Genomic DNA, 19,625 nt, shown 5'->3' with positions numbered 1-19,625 from the left:
TGAGATGAAGGCTTCAGAAATAGAAGACGGTATTTCATCCGTTTCCTCGCTCTACAGATCTGTGCCATTCACTGGCCCGCCACTGACCTATATAGAAGATGAAGAGCATCTATGATGCTTGGAATAGGCTTCCTGCAGAAACTAGGCTCAGCAAGTGGACTGCAGTAACAGCTCTGCAGCTAGGGGGCAGTGGGGAGGTGCTCAGAAGTACATTCACTCCTTGAGGAGGCAATAACCAGGGCAGCTGGGAGGAAATACAAATGAAATATTGTATTGTGTCTCCTCTCTCTATCTTCTTCCTTCCTTCCTCCCTCCCCCTCCTCCGTATCACCCACCCCCTTTCTGTTTACCAATTCTATGTACCCCCCGCCTCACTATCTATTCAACCCCTCTCTGTGAGAAAACGCGGAAAAGACGCTGCAAGTACTCAGAGTAAGGCGGCTGATTCTGCGTTCAACATGGCAGCTTGCGCGCAGGGACCTGCATTCACTGGCCTGACGGAGCGCGGAGAAACCGCCGCATGCCCAGAGAACAGGGCGGCGGATTCCGCGTCCGACGCGGCGGTTTGCACGCATAGGCCTACTTCTATCTCTACTGCTGAACGCGGAGAAAACGCTGCACGCTCAGACAGCGGTGCAGCGGATTCCGCATCCAAAACAGCAGAGGCATTACAACATATGTCTGGTGTGGCTGGGACTGATAGTCCACACAGGTTCAGAAGGACGCGTGCGCGCGCGGAGAGGCAGAGCATTTATGACAGCCAGAGGGGTGTCAGCTGACCAGGCCGGTCAGCTGACAATTCTTTCAGGTTTCATTGGTCCAGCACTTAGGGGAGGCGCCGGAGAGCGCTTGTGTATATATACTGGGTGCTGGTCATTCCTCTGGTGTCTGGCGTTGCGATCACTACGTGGTAGCACTCAGACCTTGTCAGTATCTGTGTTATATTAGACCAGTTTCCTAGGTGTTGATCAGGGGCGTAGCTAGAAATGACTGGGCCACATAGCAAAAAAATTATGCCCCCCCCCCTCCCCCCACGACCTTCCAACCCCACGGACCTCGGACCTCCCACCCAAACATTTTGTGGGGCAATCTGATTTCCCCACAAAATGCAACCAGATTGTCGGCAGATTTCCCTACAATATGCAACCAGATTGTCGGCAGATTTCCCTACAAAATGCAACCAGATTGTCGCCAGATTTCCCCACAAAATGCAACCAGATTTTTGGCAGATTCCCCTCACAAAATGCAACCAGATTGTTGGCAGATTTCCCTACAATATGCAACCAGATTGTCGGCAGATTTCCCTACAATATGCAACCAGATTGTCGGCAGATTTCCACACAATATGCAACCAGATTGTTGGCAGATTTCCACACAATATGCAACCAGATTGTCGGCAGATTTCCACACAATATGCAACCAGATTGGCGGCAGATTTCCCCACAAAATGCAACCAGATTGTTGGCAGATTTCCCCACAAATTGCAATCAGATTGTCGCCAGATTTCCCCACAAAATGCAATCAGATTGTCGCCAGATTTCCCCACAAAATGCAGTATATGTAGTTAGGTCTATAGTGGGCTAACATTAATTACCTGGAGGGAGGGTGGTTGGGCAGGCTGGCACACTATTTGCGGTGCAGGCAATGCACTGGGTAGGCAGTTAGGTAGCTGGGTGGGAGGGTAGGGAGATAGGTAGACGAGTGGGAGGGTAGGCAGATAGGTAGACGGGTGGGCAGTTAGGTAGCCGGGTGGGAAGTTAGGTAGAAAGGTGGGCAGTTAGGTAGCCGGGTGGGAAGTTAGGTAGCTGGGTGACAGGGTAGGCAGATAGGTAGCTGGGTGGCAGGGTAGGCAGATAGGTAGCTGGGTGGGCAGTTAGGTAGCTGGGTGGCAGGGTAGGCAGAAAGGTAGCCAGGTGGGCAGCTAGGTAGCTGGGTGGGCAGTTAGGTAGCCGGGTGGGCAGTTAGATATCCAGGTGGGAGGGTGGGCAGTTAGGTAGCCAGGTGGGCAGTTAGGTAGCCAGGTGGGCAGTTAGGTAGCCGGGTGGGCAGTTAGGTAGCTGGGTGGCAGGGTAGGCAGTTAGGTATCCAGGTGGCAGGGTAGGCAGTTAGGTAGCCAGGTGGGAGGGTGAGCAGTAAGGTAGCCGGGTGGGAGGGTGGGCAGTTAGGTAGTGGGCAGTTAGGTAGCCGGGTGGGCAGCTAGGTAGCTGGGTGGGCAGTTAGGTAGCTGGGTGGGCAGTTAGGTAGCCAGGTGGGAGGGTGGGCAGTTAGGTAGCCAGGTGGGCAGTTAGGTAGCCGGGTGGGCAGTTAGGTAGCTGGGTGGCAGGGTAGGCAGTTAGGTAGCCGGGTGGCAGGGTGGGCAGTTAGGTAGCCAGGTGGGAGGGTGAGCAGTTAGGTAGCCAGGTGGGAGAGTGGGCAGTTAGGTAGCTGGGTGGGCAGTTAGGTAGCTGGGTGGCAGGGTAGGCAGATAGGTAGCTGGGTGGGCAGTTAGGTAGCTGGGTGGCAGGGTAGGCAGATAGGTAGCAGGGTAGGCAGATAGGTAGCTGGGTGGCAGGGTAGGCAGTTAGGTAGCTGGGTGGCAGGGTAGGCAGATAGGTAGCCAGGTGGGCAGCTAGGTAGCTGGGTGGGCAGTTAGGTAGCCGGGTGGGCAGTTAGATATCCAGGTGGGAGGGTGGGCAGTTAGGTAGCTAGGTGGGCAGTTAGGTAGCCGAGTGGGCAGTTAGGTAGCTGGGTGGCAGGGTAGGCAGTTAGGTAGCTGGGTGGCAGGGTAGGCAGTTAGGTAGCCAGGTGGGAGGGTGAGCAGTTAGGTAGCCGGGTGGGAGGGTGGGCAGTTAGGTAGCCCTCAGTTAGGTAGCCGGGTGGGAGAGTGGGCAGTTAGGTAGTGGGCAGTTAGGTAGCCGGGTGGGAGAGTGGGCAGTTAGGTAGCCGGGTGGGTGGGTGGGCAGTTAGGTAGCCCTCAGTTAGGTAGCCAGGTGGGCAGTTAGGTAGTGGGCAGTTAGGTAGCCAGGTGGGAGGGTGGGCAGTTAGGTAGCCGGGTGGGAGGGTGGGCAATTAGGTAGCCGGTTGGGAGGGTGGGCAGTTAGGTAGCCGGGCGGGAGGGGAGGTAGCTGCCTCACCTGGGGTCCCCCCTCCTTTTATCAGCGGCGGGAGGTGCGTCATATACAGAAGGCTCCGTCGGAGTAATCAGCCACTAGAGGTTCAGCTGCCTCCGGGCTACGGTGTCCCCACTGTATTGCTGCTCGCAATAAACCAGGAAGTGGTGCGAGCAGCAATACAGTGGGGACACCGTAGCCTGGAGGCAGCTGAACCTCTAGTGGCTGCTTACCCCCGCCGGAGCCTTCTGTATATGACTCACCTCCCGCCGCTGATAAAAGGAGGGGGGACCCCAGGTGAGGAGGGGGGCACTGAGTTGAGGGAGGGGGGCCCCAACCGGCGAAACAAAAAGTAAACAAAAAAAAAAAGAATAAACAAAAAAAAAAGTCCTCTCGGGCATCTGCGGGCCCCCTGTGACGCAGCGCTGCCGCGGGGCCCCGTAGCAACCCTATGGCGGCTATCCCCATTGCTACGCCACTGGTGTTGATGATCAAGGACCTCACACCTTAGTCTAGGAATTCTGTTATTATCTGTGTTAACCATTTACCGCCATCCTAACGTATTAAAACGTCATGCTTACCTCTATTAACAGCAACATGACGTTTTAATACGTCGCGCATTCCCGCCGCTGCTACCGCCGTGTGTCCGCCGCTACCGCCGCCATTACCGTCGGGATCCCGTGCTGGGCGATTGGGGAAGAGGACTGAACAGTCCTCTACCCAATCGCAGTGCCTGGAGTGAATGGACGTGACCGCGAACAGCGGCTACGTCCATTCACATAAACAGGAAATGTAACAGTTTAATAAAGTGTGCAAAAAAAAAAAAAAAAAAAGTGAACACGTCCTATGAGTGTTCACCAGCGCCATCTTGTGGCCAAAAAGTATATTACACTTACAAAATACATACATTTTCAAGTATATACACATCATTAATAAAATTACACTTCCAACCCTCCCCCCCAAAAAAAACACTTGTAAAAAAAAAAATCAGCTTAAAAAAAATAAATAAATAGTTGCCTTAGGGACTCAGCTTTTTTTATTCTATATTTTATGGGGGAAAATTAATTTTAATTTATTACATAGGGGCTTGTAGTTATGGCCAGAACAAACAGAAAAATAACCACTTATATTTCAAAATAATATACTGTCGCCATACATTGTGGTAGGGACATAATCTAAACGGTTTAATTATCGGGACCACTGGGCAAATAAAACGTGTTTGTTTTATCCACAGGAGAATGTTTAATTTTAAAACTATAAAGGCTGAACACTGAGAAATAATGATTTTTTTCTTTTTTTTTCTGTTTTTCTCATTAAAATGCATTTAGAATAAAAAAATTCTTAGCAAAATGTACTATCCACAGAAAGCCTAATTGGTGGCGAAAAAAACGAGGTATAGATCATTTTCTTGTGATAAGTAGTAATAAAGTTATTAGGGAATAAAAGGGAGGAGCGCTGACAACTGAAAATTGCTCTGGTCCGTTAGGATAAAAACCCTTGGGGGTGAACTGGTTAATATCTAGACCAGTTTCCAAGGTGTTGATGACCAAGGAACTCACACCTTAGTCTAGGAAATCTGCTATTATCTGTGTTATCATTTAGACCAGTTTCCAAGGTGTTGATGACCAAGGAACTCACACCTTAGTCTAGGAATTGTTGATTATTTGTTATGACCTTCTGCTTTCCTGACCATTCTTCTGATCTCTGATTTTGTACCTTTGTCATTCTGATACTCTGTTGCCAAACTCGGCGAGTCTTAGGATACTGCATCTGTCTCCTGTCTCTGTACTTTATCTGTCCGTGTGTTACGACCTGGCCTGCCCGACCTCGAGAACTATCTCTCCTGTTGAGAGATAGTTCACAGATCTGTCAGTGACACCCCCTCATTGGTGTCACTCACGTTCTGTCCTTCTCACTCTCGGCCTGACTCCTCCCTGCGGACAGTTCAGACCGACGGAAGGAACTTGCTGCGAGCAGTACTCCTTATTGCTCTAGCACCTGATATTCAGGTGCGGTCCTCAAAGTATTTCTCTTGCACCAAAACACTCTCATCACTCAGGTGTCCAGAGGTTAGAGATATATCTGATTATCGGTAATACTGCAGATCATCAATAATCGGGTATATATCTGCATTCTCGGTGATACTGCAGATCACCGGTAATCAGATCCTCTCTGTGTTACACCGGTCGTTACAGAACGCCAGACCAAAAATGCAAATGGACACACACACTGACCGTCTGGGCGCACTTACCACTTCGGTGAATACCATCAACCAAGTGCTTGGTAATCACAAGGCGATGATTGACGCTTTGTCCGGTTCTTTACGAACCCTTCAGACGGCTGTGGATGAGGTGCGATCCCCTCCTAGCACAGACATACGTATGCCTGTACCTGAAAAATATTCTGGTCACAGATCTGACTTTCGAAATTTTAGGAGTAGAGTGTTGTCATACTTTGAGTTGAGACCTAGATCTTCAGGAACCATGACCCAAAGGGTCACATTTATTAAGACTTTGTTATCAGGCGATTCTCAGACCTGGGCATACAGTCTGCCCAACGGAGATTTAGCTTTAACCTCTGTAGATGAATTTTTTAAGGCTATGGCAGTAATTTACGACAGTCCAGACATTGCCTCGACTTCTGAGCAGAAGCTCAAGTTGTTGCGTCAAGGCAAGAGTCCGGTCGAGGAATATGCTGCCGAATTTAGGAGGTGGTCAGTTTCAGCCAGGTGGGACACCTATGCCCTTTTAGACTGTTTCTTATCAGGATTATCAGATGAGGTCTCAGACCTTATGTTAAGTCAGCCTGAACCTAAAACCGTCGATGAGGCCATTTCATCGGCCATCAGGATTGATCGCAGATTACGCTATCAAAGGCAGACCCGGGGTAGGAACAATGTTAAAATGGTGCCCTACGCTGCGCCTCCTGTGACCCCACCTCCTTCCGTTTCTCCTCCACCCGAGCCAATGCAGATTGGTCGGTCCAGATTGTCTCAAGTGGAGCGGAGACGCAAGATTTATTTTTTTTATACAGGTGACTAGTTAAGACAGGTGTCCTTAATGAGGGTGACTAATTGAGTAGTAGTGTCTAACCACTCTGTGGGAGCCAGAACTCTTAATGGTTGGTAGGGGTTCAAAAACTTATTTCACTAAATGAAATGCAAATCAGTTGCTATCTTTTATTTAAGGTTATTTTTTCGATTTTCCTTTTGGTGTGCTATCTGCCACTGTTAAAATAAACCTACCATTGAAATGATACTGTTCTGAGACTTTTCATTTCTTTGTCATTGGACAAACTTACAAAATCAGTGAGGGGTCAAATAATTATTTCCTCCACTGTATCTGATTATCGGTGATAGTGCAGATCATCAATAATCGGGTATATATCTGCATTCTTGGGTGATACTGCAGATCACCGGGAATCAGATCCTCTCTGTGTTACACCGATCGTTACACTCTCAAGCTTCACACCCTCCTCTATCTACCCCATTTCTACCTACCCACCTGCACTCTGTCTACCCTCCTCTATCTCTACACACCCTCTACCCACCAGCTTTCTACCTGCCTACCCACTCCTCTGTCCACCCTCCTCTCTACCCACCAGCTTTCTATCTGCTCCCCGCTCCCCTCTGTCTACCCACCTCTCTACCCACTACCTACCCACCTGCACTCTGCCTACCCTCCTCTATATCTACCCACCCCTCTACCCACCAGCTTTCTACCTACCTACCTACTCACCCCTCTGTCCACCCTCCTCTCTACCCACCAGCTTTCTATCTGCTCCCCGCTCCCCTCTGTCTACCCACCTCTCTACCCACTACCTACCCACCTGCACTCTGCCTACCCTCCTCTATATCTACTCACCCCTCTACACACCAGCTTTCTACCTACCTACTATTTGAATCCTTTCCATCCACCCACCTGCCCTGTCGGCTCTCTTCTCTACCCACTACCTTTCTACCTACCCCCCCCCCCCCATCTACCCACCTCTCTATTCACTACCTTTCTACTTACCCACCTGCACTCTGTCTACCCTACTCTCTATCTACACACCCTCTACCCACCACCTTTCCTACCCACCACCTCTACCCACCACTTTTCTACCTACCCCCCCCTCTACCTACCTCCTTTCTACCTACCCAACCCCCCCTTCTGTCTACGCCCTTTCTCTACCCACTACCTTTCTACCTGCCCCCCCCCCCCCATCTACCCACCTCTCTATTCACTACCTTTTTATCTACCCACCTGCACTCTGTCTACCCTTTTCTCTACCACCACCTTTCTATCTACCCATCAGCACCTCTGTCTGCCCTCCTTTCTACCCACCCCCTGTTTACCTACACACCTGAACTGTGTCTATTCTCCTCTCTACCCACTCACCTGCCCTCTGTCAACCCTCTTCACTTCCCACCCCTTCTCTATCTATCCTCCCATCTATCCAACCCCTTTCTATCTAATCTGTCTACGCCCCTCTCTACCCACCCAACCTCTGTCTGTCTAACTTACTCCTCTCTATCCACCCATCCTCCTCTCTTTCTACCCACTCCCTACCCTATGTTCACACCCAATCTTATCTATCTGCTCATTCCCTCTCTATTTACCCACCCCTCTCTGTTTACCCCCCCCCCCCCTCCACCCCCCATCTACCCAAGCACTTCTCTGTCTATCCATCTCTACCTACCAATTCCATTCCATTCTTACTTATCCCTCTGTCTTTCATCATTTATACATAAAATACGGATCATCTGTAACTACTTTCGTAATCATAATCCTACATTTTATTATTAGTGTAACATAGTTGATGGAGCAGAGTGTTCTGTACATGCAGAGAGGCACCCTGTGTACCAAGTTGGAACTCTTTACTGAAGAAAATGAGAGAAATCATACACCACCATCAGGTGATGCAGCTTGCTTAGAACAGAGAGGTACACAGAGTGAATACAGGAAATCACAATACCATAGAGAGCATCACCTCACATTACAGACAGTGACATCTTGTGGTTGCTTTACTGTACTACAGTTTAGGTAATAATGTTGTTACTACCGTACTCACAATAGTAAATAATAGGGCAAATAAATCACAAACTTAAGGGGCCCATACACTGGTCGATTTCAGCGATCGATCGATCAGAAATCGATTCTTTTAAATTCCCCATTCGATCGATTTGCAGCCGATTTCAAACGATCTGGCAGGCTGGAAAATCTAGGTCGATCTGTTGAGATTGCTTATCATTTTGCATTGGCCCTAATGGAAATCTGATGGCAAAAAAATGCCATCAGATCGATTTTCAATAGATTTCAAACTGAAATCTATTGGAAATCTGTTCCTAGTAAAAAATGTTCCTAAACACATCAGATAGATCATAAATCTATCTGATGATCTATCTGCTGCTAATTTAACGAGTGTATGGCCACCTTTAGGGCTCGTTCCCACTATCGCGAATCTGCATGCGTCCAACGCATGCAGATCCGCACATGTAATGCAAGTGGATGGGCCTGTTTCCACTGTAGCGTTGTTGAGGTGCGTTTTTTTCAGCGGTAAAAAAACGCACAAAAGAGCCAACGATTTCGCCTGCGTCGGGAATCCGTGCGAATCGCCGCTAATGTATTTAATAGTAAAAACGCATGCGTTTGTTACATGCGTTTTTACCCGCGATTTTGCGTGCGATTTCGCACCTTTTTCAATTTTATTTAGCCCTGGCAGTGTCATGGTTAATTTCGCATGGCACCCTGCCATGCGAAATCGCATGCGAAATCGCGGGTAAAAACGCATGCGGAAACGCATCCGCATGCGTTTTTACAAGCGTCGGAATGCGGCCGAAATCGCGTCGCAACAGTGGGAACGAGCCCTGACACTTCAGAGACAGATGACCCAGGAGGGAAAAGGGAACCTACCCAACTGAGGAAGTGGCTGGTGAAGTACCTCCTGACCAGTCATTTCCTCACCCTCGGGTAGCGCCTGTACAGGACCGCGCGGATACGTTTTTCTTCCCAGACCTTGCAAGCGCACGTGCGGCCTGTAACTAGCGTAATCTCCTTTCACTGCAGGCTATTGATAGCGGTGACAGGTCTATTAAATCACTCAATAAAAGTGATTTATGGATGAACCCCCCAGCTGGTTTTATCCCCTCCACGTCCGGACTGAATGCAGCACACACAAAAGTATTTAGACGTTCAGGAGTAATTAAAACAAAAACCCCTCCAAATCATGGAGGCTGTTTCCAGGCGGCTGTTGGCCTGCCGCTGGAGGATTGTGGCTTTGGCGTTCGCTACGCTGGATACATCCAGGCATTCCCGTACTCAAGAGTTATTCGCAGTGCGGCCCCAGTCAACCAATTTCCTGTTATTCTGAACACTGTAAAAAAAAAAAAAAAAGTGCAAAAAAACAAACTGACAACGGTATAAAAGGTATTTATAAGAGTTTTGGCTTAAAGTGGACCTGAACTCTTGCACAGGACAAAAGTAAAACAGTAAAACATAGAGAAATGTACCCTGCATGTATTTAGAGAGTTTAGCCTGTGTAACTCCCCCTCATTTGTGTCTAATCACTAGTTGTAATTTGATTCCCCCCCCCTGCCCCCGTGTCACATGACTGCCATGGCTGATAAGCCCATTTGAAAGCACAGGCTGTAAACAATATGTCTGCTTCCATGAATCAGGAAGTAGAAACTGTGCAGATTTACTTAAGGATTTGTATCAGCTGTAACAAATGCATGTTTTTTGTTTAAAGGTTATTATGCTGTTGTGTATATTTTAGAGCAGAGAGGAGTTCTAGTTCAGGTACACTTTAAAGGGAACCTGTCCTGCTTTCATCTGAGTGGTTTGCTCTGTGTAACTCGTCATAAATTATACCTTTACAAAATAATTTTGCCTTTTACTGGTTACATGCTGCGCTTATCTATTCAAATGAGGCGATTAATTGCATTCCAGCTCCACAGACAAAAGGGGCTACCTTTGAACACAAAAGGATGCCTTAGTGAAGCTGCTTATCTGTCACACACAATAGTCTGTTTATCTCGACCCAGGATAAACAGTGTTTTCAAAAGGATAACAGCATTTTTAGCAATATTTCAAAGCATATCACAAGCAGGACAAAAATAGTGAGGAAAGATGAATTGAAATAGCTTATTTGGGGGGACACTTTTATGTAGCTTGATCCTGAGCTCCCCATTAAAGAGAGCCCGAGGTGGGCTAAAAAAAAATGAAAAAAAAAGTAGGCCACCTGATCTGCAGAGCTGAGCGGATCAGGTAGCCGCAAAACTGCTGCTCCCCCCTGCTCCGCAATGGCCCACGTTCACTTTCGTGACCTCTGGGTCACGATGCTGCACTGAGAGACTGTGTTGTCTCTCTTAGCGTGCAGGAAGGCGGGGGAGCGGCAGGAGGCGTGGCCAGGGAGAGAGAGCTGCCCAATGGCAGCTCTGGAAAGCCTGCAGGAACGCCCCGGTGGGCGTTTTTAAACAGGGAATTCCTCTCCCCTGTGTTTACCTCAGACTTGTCGCTAAACTCGGGGGGCAATAGCACGGCGGTGGGGGGGGGGGATAAAGCGGCGGTTGGGGGACACAGAGCCATGTTATTAGGCAGAGAACACGCCTCTGTGTCCAATCTGCCCCCCAAAGATCCACCTCGGGTTCTCTTTAAGCCGTATTTTCCAGAATAACTGGGGAAGGGGTGGGAGGGGGGCGGAACAAATTAGCAGAATTCCAGAATAAACTTTTCTGTGCCGTCAACTCTATGAATGTCAAAGTTATCCAAGTCAACTCTCGACAGCCAAAAATAGTTGGATAACACCACGTATAATAAATTGTGAAGTGATATTTGAGACAGCGGCAAGGGGGACGACTGTTAGATTAAGGACGTAAGGCTACAATCCTAATACCTAATATTGTAAGCGGTATTTCACAGATGGAGCCGAAACCGCGTGAGAGCAGCGTGTGAACTGACACCACGGAGAGCGGAAACGAACGCAGATTTAATCTCCTGGTTACGGCAAAGAAATGATACCGTTCCCACAGCAAGAGTGGAAAATTCAAGAAACGAAATCAAAATTGTTTCTTTTTTATTGGCCAAAATAGTTCACGCGTATTTGGAACTTGGCTTGGCACCGAAAACAGACACTACAACCGAAGTTAGCAGTGTGCAAAGAGTTTCTTATACACAGCTTTGTAGTGTACTGCCCTGTATCCTGACAGTTACAGCATTACTGTTAGTGCTATAGGGATATGAACAGCTTGACCCATATCCAATTCACTTTTTCACCTGAGTTATCTCCTAGGAGATAATTTTCATTTTTTTCTTTAACATTACTTTTCTGAATCTTACAATTGAAAGAGTACCCAAAAGTTGGTAAAAAGTTACTACTGAATTTATTTTGAGTATTTTCTTGCTTGTTGGTGGTTTAACTACTTGAAGACCACCTCACGCCAATTGACGTGCAGTCCTGGGGCGGGGTTTTGCAGGAGATCGCACACGGCGATGCGCGCGCATCTTCGCTTGAATGACGGAGCTCCGCTAGAGCTTAGACTGCTGAGGGGGCGCGGCTGACTTGTACCTCAGTCATGTGGGCGGTCGTGCGGGCACGCCCACATGACGTAGAGCTGAGCGAAAGGAGCAAGGACAGGCCGGGGACAGGACAGAGAACCTGTGCAGCCGCATTAGCGGCTAAGAGAACTTAGGATTTTTAAAGCGGCGATTTTAATTGCAAACTAATAGGGCGATCCTGGGCAGGGTCGGGACCTGCACCACAGCTTGGATTATGATAACAGAGCGCCAGACAGTGACAAGGGAGGCGCTGATAGTCTGCAAGGAGGACTGCAATGGCCATGAGGTAATTAACTATATTTTGTATGTTCGCCTCGTAAATCCTTTAAGCAGTTAATGACTAACTGTACATGGTTCATTACAAGCTTTCAAAACATTAAAGGAATACTGTAAGGGGGTCGGGGAAAAATGAGTTGAACTTACCCGGGGCTACTAATGGTCCCCCGCAGACGTCCTGTGCCGGCGCAGCCACTCACCGATGCTCTGGCCCCGCCTCCAGTTCACTTCTGGAATTTCAGACTTTAAGGCTGCTTTCACAGTGGGACGTTACAGGCGCACGTTAGAGCAGCCTGTAAAGCAGCCCAACTCACAGTAATGAAAAAATCAATGGGCTGTTCACAGTGCCCACGTTGCGTTGCAGTGTAACGCTGCACATTCTATGAAGGTGCAGCATGCTGTGCCTTATACGCGGTTTTAGCCACGTTAGACTGTTTGCACATGCTCAGTAATGTTGTTTTATTGGTTTTTGTGTGCAGGAGAGGAGGGGAGAGTCCGCTATTTTGCCTAGCCACATGGCTAATTAATATTCACTGCACTGCAATGCCGGTTCTCTTCCTGCTAGCAATGATTCATATGAATCATTCTCTGCCTGCTAGCAATGATTCATATGAATCATTCCCGGTTCCTGCCTGCTAGCAATGATTCATATGAATCATTCTCTGCCTGCTAGCAATGATTCATATAAATCATTTTCTGCCTGCTAGCAATGATTCATATGAATCATTTTTGGTTCTCTGCCTGCTAGCAATGATTCATATGAATCATTCTCGGTTCTCTGCCTGCTAGCAATGATTCATAGGAATCATTCTCGGTTCTCTGCCTGCTAGCAATGATTCATATGAATCATTCTCGGTTGTCTGCCTGCTAGGAATGATTCATATGAATCATTGCCGGTTCTATCGAATGAAAACAGCGCACCAAGAGCCGCATAACGCGGCTCTATGTAGCGTCCAACTTTAGCACCACCATGCGTTGCGTTAGGGGAACGTTATGCGACCTCCCCTGCAACGCAACATCCCACTGTGTAAGAGCTCTAAAGTCTGAAAACTACTGCGCCTGCGTTGCCGCGTCCTCGCTCCCGCTGATGTCACCAGGAGTGTATAGCACAAGCCCAGTATGGTCTGTGCCTGCGCAGTACACTCCTGGTGACATCAGCGGGAGCGAGGACACGGCCGCGCAGTGGTTTTCAGACTTTAAAGCGGAACTGTAGATAGAAAATAAACACACTGTTTCACTTACCTGGGGCTTCCCCAAGCCCCCAGCAGCCGTCCTGTCCTGCGCAGTTCCTGCCCGAGCCTCCATTCTCCCGCCACCGCTCCATCCCGTACCTCGACTTGTAAGTCGAGGCCAGCGCAGCCTTGCCAAGCGTATCCTTTCTTCGCGTTCCTCTCTGCAATAGCGGGGAACGCAAAGAAAAGATACGTGTGGCCAGAGCCGCGCAGGCGCAGTGGCCCGGCGGCGGGAGAACGGTGGCTCGTCGAGGAGCGGCGCGGGACAAGATGGCTGCTGGGGGCCTGGGGAAGCCCCAGGTAAGTGAAACAATGTGTTTATTTTCTATCTACAGTTCCTCTTTAAAGTCTGAAATTCCAGAAGTGAACCGGAGGCGGGGCCGGAGCATCGGTGAGTGGCTGCGCGGGTACAGGATGTCTGCAGGGGACCATTAGAAGCCCCGGGTAAGTTCAACTAATTTTCTCCCAACCCCCTACAGTATTCCTTTAAGTTTCTTCTTCAGGCATTATAAAGAACTGTATTAGAGTTGTACGATTGTATCAGAACCGGACCTTACTGCACTTGTATCAGAAGGGAGAGATTCAACTTTTTGCGGATTTTTCAAATGCAAAGAAAATTTTAGCAAAAATTATTTTTAAAAATTCAAAATTCTGGATGCAGGAATCTGCCCCGCACTCTCTCCAGATTTCCTTGCACCGCTGTGAATAAAACCCGCCCCTTTTGCCCTTACGCCAAAGACGCAGATGACCGAAGGTGAGCGAGGTCCGGTTGGCGATTTATTGGACGATATAATGGATATTAGGAAGGATGAGCTGTCTGTCGATGCCTCTTTGTCCCCACATGAAAGCCTATGTCACAAAAACTCTCACATTCTGTCAGCCACTTGGCAAGGGGTTGGGAAGACTTGGCCAAATTGGCATGACCGGTTGTAGGGCCTGATTAGGCGTCTGCTGCTCCCAAACTAATTATCTCCGCGCATTCAATGAGAGGCATGTCGGGCAAGCCAAGCTGAGCTGCTCACTCATTATGCGATTGGCATTTGATTAATAGCACAGATGTGATAGTCATTCGGTCAGGGGGGTGGGAGCTACTGACCTCATACTGGATGCATTCCGCATGGGAGACGGCCTCATGCACCATACACCCCAAAGCATGAGGAACAGCCATAGCTTACTGGAATTACCCATAATTTCATGAGAGCACAAATACTTTCCCAGTCCTTCAAAACACTGAGTGGCAGAGCTTAAAGGACAACCGAGGTGACAGGCGACATGATGAGATAGACATGTGTATGTACAGTGCCTAGCAGACTGTCAGTGCTATATAAATACATAATAATAATATGGTAGGACATTAGACTATGACTATGGTAGGATTAGATTGTGAGCTCCTCCTGAGGACAGTCAGTGACATGACTATGTACTCTGTACAGTGCTGCAGAAGATGTCAGTGCTATATAAATACATAATAATAATATGGTAGGACATTAGACTATGACTATGGTAGGATTAGATTGTGAGCTCCTCTGAGGACAGTCAGTGACATGACTATGTACTCTGTACAGTGCTGCAGGAGATGTCAGTGCTATATAAATACATAATAATAATATGGAAGGACATTAGACTATGACTATGGTAGGATTAGATTGTGAGCTCCTCTGAGGACAGTCAGTGACATGACTATGTACTCTGTATTGTGCTGCAGAAGATGTCAGTGCTATATAAATACATAATAATAATAATATGGTAGGACATTAGACTATGGCTATGTTAGGATTAGAGTGTGAGCTCCTCTGAGGACAGTCAGTGACATGACTATGTACTCTGTAATGTGCTGCAGAAGATGTCAGTGCTATATAAATACATAATAATATGGTAGGACATTACACTATGACTATGGCAGGATTAGAGTGTGAGCTCCTCTGAGGACAGTCAGTGACATGACTATGTACTCTGTAATGTGCTGCAGAAGATGTCTGTGCTATATAAATACATAATAATATGGTAGGACATTACACTATGACTATGGCAGGATTAGAGTGTGAGCTCCTCTGAGGACAGTCAGTGACATGACTATGCACTCTGTAAAGTGCTGCAGAAGATGTCAGTGCTATATAAATAAATACATAAATAATAATACTAATATGGTAGGACATTAGACTATGACTATGGTAGGAATAGACTGTGAGCTCCACTGAGGACAGTCAGTGACATGACTATGTACTCTGTAATGTGCTGCAGAAGATGTCAGTGCTATATAAATACATGGTAATAATATGGTAGGACATTAGACTATGACTATGGTAGGATTAGAGTGTGAGCTCCTCTGAGGACAGTCAGTGACATGACTATGTACTCTGTAAAGTGCTGCAGGAGATGTCAGTGCTATATAAATACATAATAATAATATGGTAGGACATTTAGACTATGACTATGGTAGGATTAGACTGTGAGCTCCTCTGAGGACAGTCAGTGACATGACTATGTACTCTGTCAAGTGCTGCAGGAGATGTCAGTGCTATATAAATACATGATAATAATATGGTAGGACATTAGACTATGACTATGGTAGGATTAGACTGTGAGCTCCTCTGAGGACAGTCAGTGACATGACTATGCACTCTGTAAAGTGCTGCAGAAGATGTCAGTGCTATATAAATAAATACATAAATAATAATAATATGGTAGGACATTAGACTATGACTATGGTAGGATTAGATTGTGAGCTCCTCTGAGGACAGTCAGTGACATGACTATGCACTCTGTAAAGTGCTGCAGAAGATGTTAGTGCTATATAAATAAATACATAAATAATAATAATATGGTAGGACATTAGACTATGACTATGGTAGGATTAGATTGTGAGCTCCTCTGAGGACAGTCAGTGGCATGGCTATGTACTCTGTAAGTGGGTGACATGCCTGTATACTTTGTATTGCTAACATTCTCTGCAGTATTTCGTAAACTTGAAGAGGAACTTAGGAGAACTCATTGACAAAAAGTTATATAAACGTATACAATGCCAAGCAGCTGCAGCTAAAGCAAATTACATTTTGGGATGCATTAAAAGGGAGATAAAAACTCAGGATGTTAGCATAATACTGTTCCATTTTTGGGAAAAGTGCTAACGCAAAAACGACAGATTAAAGTGCATCCGAACTCTTGCAAAGGACTGAAGTAAAACAGAGAAATCCACCCTGTATATATTATAGAGAGTTTAGCCTGTCTGATTCCCCCTCACCTGTGACTCATCACACGTTGTAATTTGATCTCTCAGCTATGTCAGCTGGCTGCCTCGGCAGAGCAGCTAATTGGTAAACACAGGATGTTAACCCTATGTCTGCTTCCATGAAAGCAGGAAGTAGACACATTGCAGATTTATTGCAGGATTTGTATCAGCTGGAACACAGAAATGTTTTTTTTTCTTTAAAAGTTATTATGATGTTGCTTATCTTTTAGAGCAGAGAGGAAGTTCTGAGTTCAGGACTGCTTAAAAGTTAGTATCGGAAGCTTCAAAGTTAGTAGCTAGTAAGTATTTCTCCTGTAAATCTGTACTTTACTATCAGCACAAAAGTTTTCTGTGTTAAAGGGATACTGTATGGGGGTGGGGGGAAAATGAGCTGAACTTACCCGGGGCTTCTAATGGTCCCCCGCAGACATCCTGTGTTGGCGCAGCCACTCCCCAATGCTCCGGCCCCGCCTCCGGTTCACTTCTGGAATTTCTGACTTTAAAGTCAGAAAACCACTGCGCCTGCGTTGCCGTGTCCTCGCTCCCGCTGATGTCACCGCTGATGTCACCAGCAGTGTACTGCGCAGACACAGACCATACTGTGCGCTCTTGATGACATCAGCGGGATCGAGGACACGGCAACGCAGGCGCAGTGGTTTTCTGACTTTAAAGTCAGAAATTCCAGAAGTGAACCGGAGGCGGGGCCGGAGCATCGGTTTGCGGCTGCGCGGGCACAGGATGTCTGCGGGGGACCATTAGAAGCCCCGGGTAAGTTCAGCTCATTTTCCCCCGACCCCCCTACAGTATCCCTTTAACCATTATCTCTCATTTATTATCTAATGATTCATTAATCACCGGATGCTTTGATGTTTTGTCATTTTGTCCATATATTCTCAGGTGCCCAAATTCTTAATGGGAAAGTGTCTGAAAGCAAATGTCAACCCTTCCCCTAGCATCAAAGCCTCTCTCTGCAGGTAAAACGAACATTCTAAGATATTCACAGCAGCGCCACTGGCAAACGATTCCTCAATAGGTCTCACTCCAGGTCCTATAATAGCAATAAAACATATGCGCACATAGCGGCTAAACTTCCAGCACTAGTACCCCCTGTGTATGAAACCACACTTTGTGCTAGGAAACTTCCACCGCTTGCAGGACGGGGGTCACGCTCCCCTCCTAAATCCCCTGCTCACCAAAGATATTCTTTCAAACAGGCGTATCAAACATAGACTTCACCAGCAGAACTAGGAGAAAACATATGAAGCCGCCTCTCATGGCATAAAATCTTTTTTAATATGGCCAAAAAAGCCCCACATTAAAACTGCGTACCAGATAAAAGAAAGGTAATAGCATATCTCACACATCCAATAGACGTCCTCCAGGTTCCCCGCCGCGGCGCCGGCAACCCTCGTCTCTGGTGTGTTTTCCTGGAAGCGTGCGTGGCTCCGCCCTACGCGTTTCGTCACTAGAGGGCGTGACTCATCAGGGGCAATGGTGGGTATCAATCTTTTTATGTTTCAGGGCCGGATCTTCCACAAGGCCAAGGCGGTTGCCCAAGGCTCAGCAGGGGCAGGCAAGTGTGGGGTTCAGGGTGGATCCCTTTTGTTGATTCAGTTATCAAGGACTTTTCAGTGGTCTTGCAAATCACACCTACAATCACAGTGCTGGTGGCCATGGCTCCGCTCATGGCTGCGCTCTGACATTTAGCCTTAATCACTTTTCCCAAAATGGGAACTGCCACACAGAGCAGGAGCTGCACTATAACCACTAGTTGGAGAGGTCTGGGGCGTGGCCGGAAGCTCATGAGGTGAAGACACAAGTCTAGCTGGCTCTCGTGTTGTTATCCATAAAGCCATCCCAAATAGGCACGGTGGCGACTACAAACCCTGACATCGGTGAACACTCCCTCGCTAGCTGTGTCCCCGGTAATGATTCGCCATGCAGCAGAAGTTGCAGCCAAACTTCGCAAGTTCCAGCACTTGAGCCAAGATAGAGTGAACTTGTGGGGCAATCAAGAGGCCCGACCTCCAGATGATCTTGCACATTCACTGACAGAACCCAGTCCCCTTGACCAAATTCTGGAAGGGATCGCTACCTGCCAAACGAGCCTGGCGACGATAAACGATAGTCCTCTTTGGAACAGAGACCTTCTCCTTGGTCTTTATCATAGAGAGAGCAGGATCCGCTAAGGCTCCCCTCCCTGAGATGGCTTTCTGCACCTTCATTTTTAAGGTTCTAGTTGGAGAGACCTACACTGGGATCATGAGCCTAGTTTGCTCAACTTGCACAAACAGCAGCAGTGTTCTCCCCAGGCTCTTTTAGGCAGGTGCTCCACCCAGCTATTTTTGGTGACCACCCGGCTGCTATCAGCTTACCTCCTCCTCTGCTGTAAGCAGAGAAGCACCAGCCCTGCATTCTCTCATCTCACTCCACCCGGCTATTTTTTCATACCACCAGGCTACTTTTTCATACCACCCGGCTAGAAAAAAATTCTGGGGAGAACACTGAGCAGGGAAAGGCGGGAACATGACTGCAGCAGCAGATAGGGGGTGGGGTGGGGGGAATGCTGTATCAGACTCTGGCCTGTGGCAGCCTCTGTGGGGCCTAGTGACTGTACAATGGTGGCACAGGTTGTGTTGGCACCTCCCCTTGTGAAGGAATACAGTCAAAGCAGCTGCCTGTGCCATAGGCTTTGCTCCTGCCACTCTGAACCACCATACCACATAAAACTACCAGCAGAGAGAGGTTTCCTGGGGTAATCCAGGATCCAGAGGATTCCGATCCTTAGGTATCTGTTTTTTTTTTTCATATTTTCGGGTACACTTTAAGTTTGGTTGTATGACTGCAGATGATTCATTTTATAACAACCAGATAAGTTCCTCCAGCAATTTAGTGCTGACGGGAGTCTCTTTTCCTCTTTGGCGCAGAGCGACGAACTGCAATATGAGCCATGAATTACGACCAACCAGCCACCTGCGCAGTTTGAGAGGATTTGTTCTGCCTGTTTGAGATTTCGCTCCGGTTTACAGAAAATGTGAATTTGATTAGGAGAGTCTGGACCCGTGTTAGCTCCACTTCCTGTTTAAGCAGTTATGTCACTTACAATTGCTGAACCTTTCATAAATGTTAATAACATAATGTTTTTCATTAACAGACAAACACAAAAAACCCCCAAAAACCTCAAAACGTTATTGGTGATTAGTCGTGACAAGTTTACATCCTACGGAAAGAGGATAATGCAGTCAAATAGCACAGATGGATT

The sequence above is a fragment of the Hyperolius riggenbachi genome, chromosome 9, assembly GCF_040937935.1.
Source record: "Hyperolius riggenbachi isolate aHypRig1 chromosome 9, aHypRig1.pri, whole genome shotgun sequence".
NCBI classification, from domain to species: domain Eukaryota; kingdom Metazoa; phylum Chordata; class Amphibia; order Anura; family Hyperoliidae; genus Hyperolius; species Hyperolius riggenbachi.
This window is presented reverse-complemented; position numbering follows the sequence as displayed.